Genomic DNA, 7,520 nt, shown 5'->3' with positions numbered 1-7,520 from the left:
GGTCATCGTTGACTCAGCCTTCCATCCTTCCAAGGTTGGTAAAATGAAAACCCAGATTGTTGGGGGTGATATGCTGACTCTGTAAACCGCTGAGAGAGGGCTGTAAGGTGGTACATAAGTCCACGTGCTATTGCTATTGAGCAAAGCAGTCTCCGAGTGAAACTGCTACTGTGTTTATGGTGTTACTTCAGCTTTGCTTTGCTGAAAAAGCAAGCCCTGAAAGATCATAAATGCAAGAGTTGGTCACAAAGTTCTTTTTCCATCACCATTATAACTGTGAATGATCATTAAATGAGGCAGTCAGTAAATCAGGACAATCTGTAGCTTACAGAATATCCCATGTTTGTAAATCTCAGCTAAGGAGCCCTTGAAAACTTCTTAAGCATTCCTGCCTCCTAAACACTGTAGAGTGTTCTGGACTTGGTGCCACCTTTTCCCCCTACTATTAGTAGCATTCAGTACTATCTTCTCTCCTTTATAAGATTGTTATTCCAGGACCTCTGCTCACTTAGTTCTTGTTAAATGTCACTGTCAAGATGTTTGCAATTCCATAATTCAAGGAGAATTTTTTCAAAAAGAAGCATTCACTATGTATTCTCTCTCACTAGCACTCAAACCCGAGTCTTTTCTATTGCAAATGCTCTCTAGAATATCTATTGACAGCAACAACAACAACAACAACAACAATTATTATTATTATTATTATTATTATTATTATTATTATTATTATTATTATCCCGGGAAATTCCGATTATTCCATCTCTGGCCATGGGGGGTGAGCTATTACCCCCCGTAGATAGGGCGCGCAACTTGGGGGTCCTTCTAGATTCACAGCTCTCTTTAGAAGAGCATATTGGAGCTATGACTAGGGGGGCCTTCGCCCAGGTTCGCCTGGTGCGCCAGTTGCGACCCTATCTGGACCGGGATGCCTTACGTACAGTCACTCATGCGCTCGTGACCTCTCGTCTGGACTACTGTAATGCTCTCTACATGGGGCTGTCCTTGAAGTCCACTCAGAGGCTTCAACTGGTGCAGAATGCAGCCGCGTGAGTTGTACTGGGAGTTTCCCGATACTCCCATGTTAACCTTTGCTCCGCGAGCTGCATTGGCTGCCGGTTGCCCTCCGGGTGAAATTCAAGGTGTTGGTAATGACTTACAAAGCCCTACATGGCATGGGTCTGGATTACCTACGGCAACACCTGCGGCCGGCATCAACTTCCCTCCGTCCAGTGCGCTCCCACAGAGAGGGCCTCCTCAGGGTGCCTCCGATCAAAGAATGCCGATTGGTGGCCCCCAGGGGGAGGGCGTTCTCTGTGGGCGCGCCAGACCTGTGGAACCGCTTGCCAGTTGAGCTCCGGATGGCCCCCGACCTTCGCTCCTTCCGGCGCGATCTAAAAACCTATTTATTTGAGCAATCTGACCTGGTCTGATGGGTTAGGGTTGGGGTTTTAATATGTTTTTAATTATTGTTTTAAATTTTAAATTTGGGCATTATATTTTATTGTTTCTTAACTTTTGTATTCTGTTTTTTATATTTATTGCCCTGTACACCGCCCTGAGTCCATCGGGAGAAGGGCGGTATAAAAATTAAAATATAATAAATAATAATAATAATAATAATAATAATAATAATAATAATAATAATAATAATAATAATAATAATAATAATAATAATAATAATAATAATAATAATTTAATTTCTATACCGCCCTGAGTCCTTCAGGGCAATAAATACAATAAAAATACAATGTACAAAAGTTAAAAAAGAATTAAACATTGTAGCCCAATTACAGTAAAAATAATAAAATTAATATTAAAATACCCCAAACCCATCAGACCAGGCTGGCTTGTTCAAATAAGTAAGTTTTTAGGTCAATAATAAAGGTTAATAATGATGATGATGATGATGATGATGATGATGATGTCTTCTAGTCTATCCCCCTGCTCAGGAAGGAAACCCTATACCACTTCAGACAAATGGCTGTCCAGTCTCTTCTTAAAAACTTCCAGTGTTGGAGCATTCACAACTTCTGGAGGCAAGTTGTTCCACTGGTTAATTGTTCTGTCAGGAAGTTTCTCCTTAGTTCTAGGTTGCTTCTCTCTTTGGTTAGTTTCCATCCGTTGCTTCTTGTCCTGCCTTTGGGCGCTTTGGAGAATAGCTTGACTCCCTCTTCTTTGTGGCAACCCCTGAGATATTGGAACACTGGAATCATGTCACCCCTAGTCCTTCTCTTCAATAAACTAGACATACCCAATTCCAGCAACCATTCCTTATATGTTTTATTATGTTTTAATATGGTAGTATGGTTGTGAAAACAATTTGGATGGGTGTTTTGCAAAATCACTAAACCACTCTTCCAAACCCCCTGCTCTAAGCCTCAAGGCACCATCTCCTCTAAAAGGCTCAGTGTAACTTTACTCATCATCTGCTTGTATTTATGTGTACTTTAAATAATTTTGGGGGGATTTTTATGCTACATATTGCTATCTAAATACAAGTGATACATTCTTTGTGTCTCAATCCCGCATTCATTTTTCAGCCTTAAACCAAAATAAGTATGTCATAATATTCTATTTGGCTTATTAAGGTAAAGGTTCCCCCGCACATGCGTGCTAGTCGTTTCCAACTCTAGGGGCCGGTGCTCATCTCCGTTTCAAAGCCAAAGAGCCAGCGCTTGTCTGAGGACATCTCCGTGGTCATGTGGCCAGCATGACTAGACGCCAAAGGCGCACGGAACGCTGTTACCTTCCCACCGTAATGGTCCCTATTTTTCTACTTGCATTTTTACATGCTTTTGAACTGCTAGGTTGGCAGAAGCTGGGACGAGTAACAGGCGCTCACTCTGTTACATGGCACTCGGGATTCGACCCGCCAAACTGCCGACCATCTGATCGACAAGCTCAGCGTCCTAACCCACTGAGCCACCGCATCCCTTATTTGGCTTATTAAACGTATGCTAAAGAATTCTATGATTGCAGTGGTTAGCAGAAATGTTATTTTTTGGAACACAGCAAAAACATCTAAAGCAGTTGTAATAAAATATTTATTAATCAAATTTATCTCACGGAAAACAACTCTGGGTGGCATACAGCAAAATTAGTCTATGAAGGGCTTGATTCCTAGCCTGCAATACAAGTAAGCTAGTTTCTTGGTGGAAGTTTAAACTGATATATCTACACCAGCTAAAAATAAAACACAGATTAAGTATGTAAATTACAAGGCCAGTTTGCATTAATGTTTTTTCAATTATATAAACTAGCCTTCACTGGGACTGTTTTGTTTAACAGAGAAAGGCAGGGCTAGATGAATCAAAAGTTGGAATTAAGATTGCTGGAAGAAATATCAACAACCTAAGATACGCAGATGATACCACTCTAATGGCAGAAAGTGAAGAAGAACTAAAGAGCCTCTTGTTGCGGGTGAAGAAGGAGAGTGCAAAACTTGGGTTGAAACTTAACATTAAGAAAACCAAGATCATGGCATCTGGCCCTCTCAATTCCTGGCAAATAGATGGGGAAGAAATGGAGGTAGTGACAGATTTTGTTTTCCTGGGCTCCAAGATCACTGCAGATGGGGACTGTAGCCAAGAAATTAAAAGACGCTTGCTCCTGGGGAGGAAAGCCATGGCAAATCTAGACAGCACACTAAAAAGCAGAGACATCACCCTGTCAACAAAAGTGCATATAGTCAAGGCTATGGTCTTCCCAGTTGCAATGTATGGCAGTGAAAGCTGGACCATAAGAAAGGCTGAGCGCCAAAGAATTGAAGCCTTTGAGCTATGGTGCTGGAGAAGACTCCTGCGAGTCCCTTGGACTGCAAGGCGATCAAACCGGTCAGTCCTAGAGGAGATCAACCCTGACTGCTCTTTAGAAGGCCAGATCCTGAAGCTAAAACTCAAGTACTTTGGCCACCTAATGAGAAGGAAGGACTCACTGGAGAAGAGCCTAATGCTGGGAAAGATCAAGGGCAATAGAAGAAGGGGACGACAGAGAATGAGGTGGCTGGATGGAGTCACTGAAGCAGTAGGCGTGAGCTTAAATGGACTCCAGAAGATGGTAGAGGACAGGAAGGCCTGGAGGAACATTGTCCATAAGGTTGCGATGGGTCGGACACGACTTCGCAACTAACAACAACAACAACAACATGATTAAAAATATTTCAACAGTTATCTAGGAATAAAAATAAAATAAAATTTCCTTCAATTGAGCTTGATGATGACTTGATAGTGTCTTCTTTCAGATTATTCCTTCAATTGCTAGTCTAGCCTGCAGTTCTATACTTCCCAGATAGATTTATTTATTTAAAGCACTAAATAAATAAATGCTATTTAAAGTACTAATAAGGGCCACTTTTGCTTAGCTTTTTGGATCAGTCAAGGTCATGTTCATATTGCCATCTGGCTGCTATAGTTTATACAAAACTTCATTGAAATACACTATGATTAAAAAAAAGTGGTTGATATGCAAATTATATCTACTGTAGGTGAACCAATGCTTCCCATCTATTCCCTCTCCCCCTGCATTAGATTAAGCAGCCCCCAAAACAAGTCAGGAAAATTTCCTATTTGGACCAAGTAAAAACTGAAGTTCAAAATGACAATCAGAGTCTCTCTTCTGATTGTAGATAGAATTCATTCATTTTCATTCAAAGGAACAATTGTCCTACATTTTAAACAAGAATTTGCAGGTGGTGGGGGAGGTTCATGTTAAAAGCTGCTACTTCATAATGGCTTCATATTGAATTTCATAAAATATTCCATTATTTTATTTACACTGGCATTTCTTTTATATGTAAAAAACAGCAATATTCCTCCCCCTCCGCAAAAATTCAGTAAAATGTAGAGAAAAATATAAAATGTATCTTATAAAGCTTTAATTCCAATGTGCACCTAGTGATAAATATCACATTTTTTTCTTTGCTTGGCTTGCTACTGATCACCAGAAATTCCAGTTTCTCCTAATCACAGATTTATTCAAGAATTAGAAGAAATCAGTCAATATTTTTCAGACTCATTATATATTTTTCTTGGCTTAAGAAACAGCAATATACAGTATACTATAGAGAATGAAATATAAAATGCAGAACAGCATGTTGTACATGGAGAACTCAGTGAAAAAAATGTGGCAAACAACATTTGAAACAGCCACACGCAAACCATTATTTAGAAGAAACAGCAGCATCACACAGCTGTGATCAGAAATATAGGCTTATGGGATTTTATTTTTTTTATTTCAATATATATGGTTATCCAACTTAAATTCATTACTCTGGGCAGGCAGAGATGTTTAACATCAGAGAAAAACACATGTTTAACATTAGGGGAGAAAAGCAGATAAATAATTCACTTTATTCCGTGGGTGCCACATAGTCTGCCAGTCACAACATAATGGTGGCTTTCATCTGAGATTAATCAGATTAATTGTCTAAATATAATATACCAACCATCTCCTTAGTGATGGGAATGGAGTTTGAAGTAGGTACTTCATAAACTGAGGTTAAGCTTATCAAAATAAACCATTGTTTAAGCTCTACAGTTCGTTCTAGGTTTAAAAAGAACCCTAGAATACCAAAAAGGTAAATGATCGATCGTGACAGGGGTTGGGAAGAGGGTTTGGGACCTAACAGGGTAGGGAACTAGCCCTGAGGTTCTTCCAGGGACTGGAAGGAGAGCAAGGGGTGCCTCAGGGGAAACACAAAAGGACCAGTGCAGTCACTTAATCACCACATTGGGAAGAACAGGGATGGGGGTTGTTAAGATGATCACATGAGCACGTCACTTAACAACTGTCACAATTAACGATGGTAACGGGCAGGCTCCATTACAGTTGTAACTTGAGGATGACCTGCATACGGGACTTTTGAAGCTTCAGAAGTCTCCTCAAGAGAATGAGAAAAGGATATTCAACATAAATATTTTAATTAGCATGCATATGACATTTCAACTTGTAGGCAGATGATAAACTGGAAACCAGAACTCCTGTTTTGCTGAGTGTCATCTTTTATGGTGTGTCATTTGCATCAAGAGAACATAAGACAGAAACAAAACAAACAAAAGTCTTGATGACTTCACCTTAATAGGTACTTCCATGACACTGTTCATATTTCATTACATATCTGTAGAGCTTGCTTTAACATCAGAGCTGTTTCAGAATGTTGCAAATAAGGTTCTGCTGCCAACTCTCCAGCCATCGGAGAAATTAAAGGAATTTGCTTCTCCTTCTTGAGTCAATCAACAAGAAAAATATATTGTTATTGTTATGCTAGGGATAATACACTAACAACCACTCAAATATATAAATAGTATCATACAAGTATAAACAATAGTAATTTCCTGAACAAAATGGGGTGCATCTTGTTGTATCCTCAAGGGAGGTTTGCTCAGAACAAGCAGTTGATTCAGAACAGATTGAGCAGTTTCCTTAAAGGTACTGAGCATTTAAAAAGCACATCCATATTGAAACAAACCAACTTTTCCCACCATTTTTGGCAAAATATGCAGTTCAATAGCTGTCTCTCCAAAAACCTCATGCAGCAGGTTTCTTCATGTTGTTGTTGTTAGCTGCGAAGTCGTGTCCGACCCATCGCGACCCCATGGACAATGTTCCTCCAGGCCTTCCTGTCCTCTACCATCTTATGGAGTCCATTTAAGCTCATGCCTACTGCTTCAGTGAGGTTTCTTCATACAGGGATCTTTTTCACAACTGCATAATTCCTCCTTCTGGGTTGAATTCTGGATTCCTCCTGTCAGGTTCCTCTTTGTAAACTAGATTCACTTCTCCTTGTCTTGTCCCCTCAAGCCCCTATCTTCTCTCACCAGAACCAGAGATTGAATTCCATGCCAACAAGACATTCAGTCTCCCTCCTGTTCTTTATTGGCCAATCTGCTAACCCAATAATTCTGAATTCTTTGTATTTCCCAAGCAACTTCCTCCTCATTAGTGGATTTCCAACTGGGCAAAGTGGTGCAGGATGGAACGCTTAATACTTTCTTTTTTTCTTCTTTTTATTCATAAGTAGTTTTACTCATTTAAATGAAAACTTTGTTTCTTGTTCCCTTTATTTTCTTAGGCTGTCTCTTCCAAGTCCTTCCTCTTTTTTTTCCTCTTCCTGTTTTTTCTTAGCCCTTGATTTCTAAGCTAAACTTCTGGTGCACTTCTTTCTTCACTGGGCATGCATGTGTCTTGCTCCATAGCAGTTCATAACTTTCGAGATTTTTTCCCCTCTCAGAGTAAACAATTTTCCTCTGTTCTAGAGGTCTTCAATACTAACTGCAAGCTGTCTAACGATACAGTAAGTTTCTTATTGTCCCCTTTAATGTCTACATCTATTAAGCTTACTACCTCTGAGGACTGATCCCCTTTCCTGTCTTTCTGACTTCTTTCAGTTATATGCATCAAATCCCAGCACCAAGTTATCTCCCTTATTTTTCTTGCCAGCTTGCCCCCAGATTTATTTAGTTCCCTACTGTATAGTAACCAGCTGGATGCTATATTAAGGCTTATATTGAAGTGCATTAGAA

Source organism: Vipera berus, assembly GCF_964194415.1.
Source record: "Vipera berus genome assembly, chromosome: 1".
NCBI classification, from domain to species: domain Eukaryota; kingdom Metazoa; phylum Chordata; class Lepidosauria; order Squamata; family Viperidae; genus Vipera; species Vipera berus.
The sequence above is the reverse complement of the archived record's forward strand: the minus strand, read 5'-3'. Positions refer to the sequence as shown.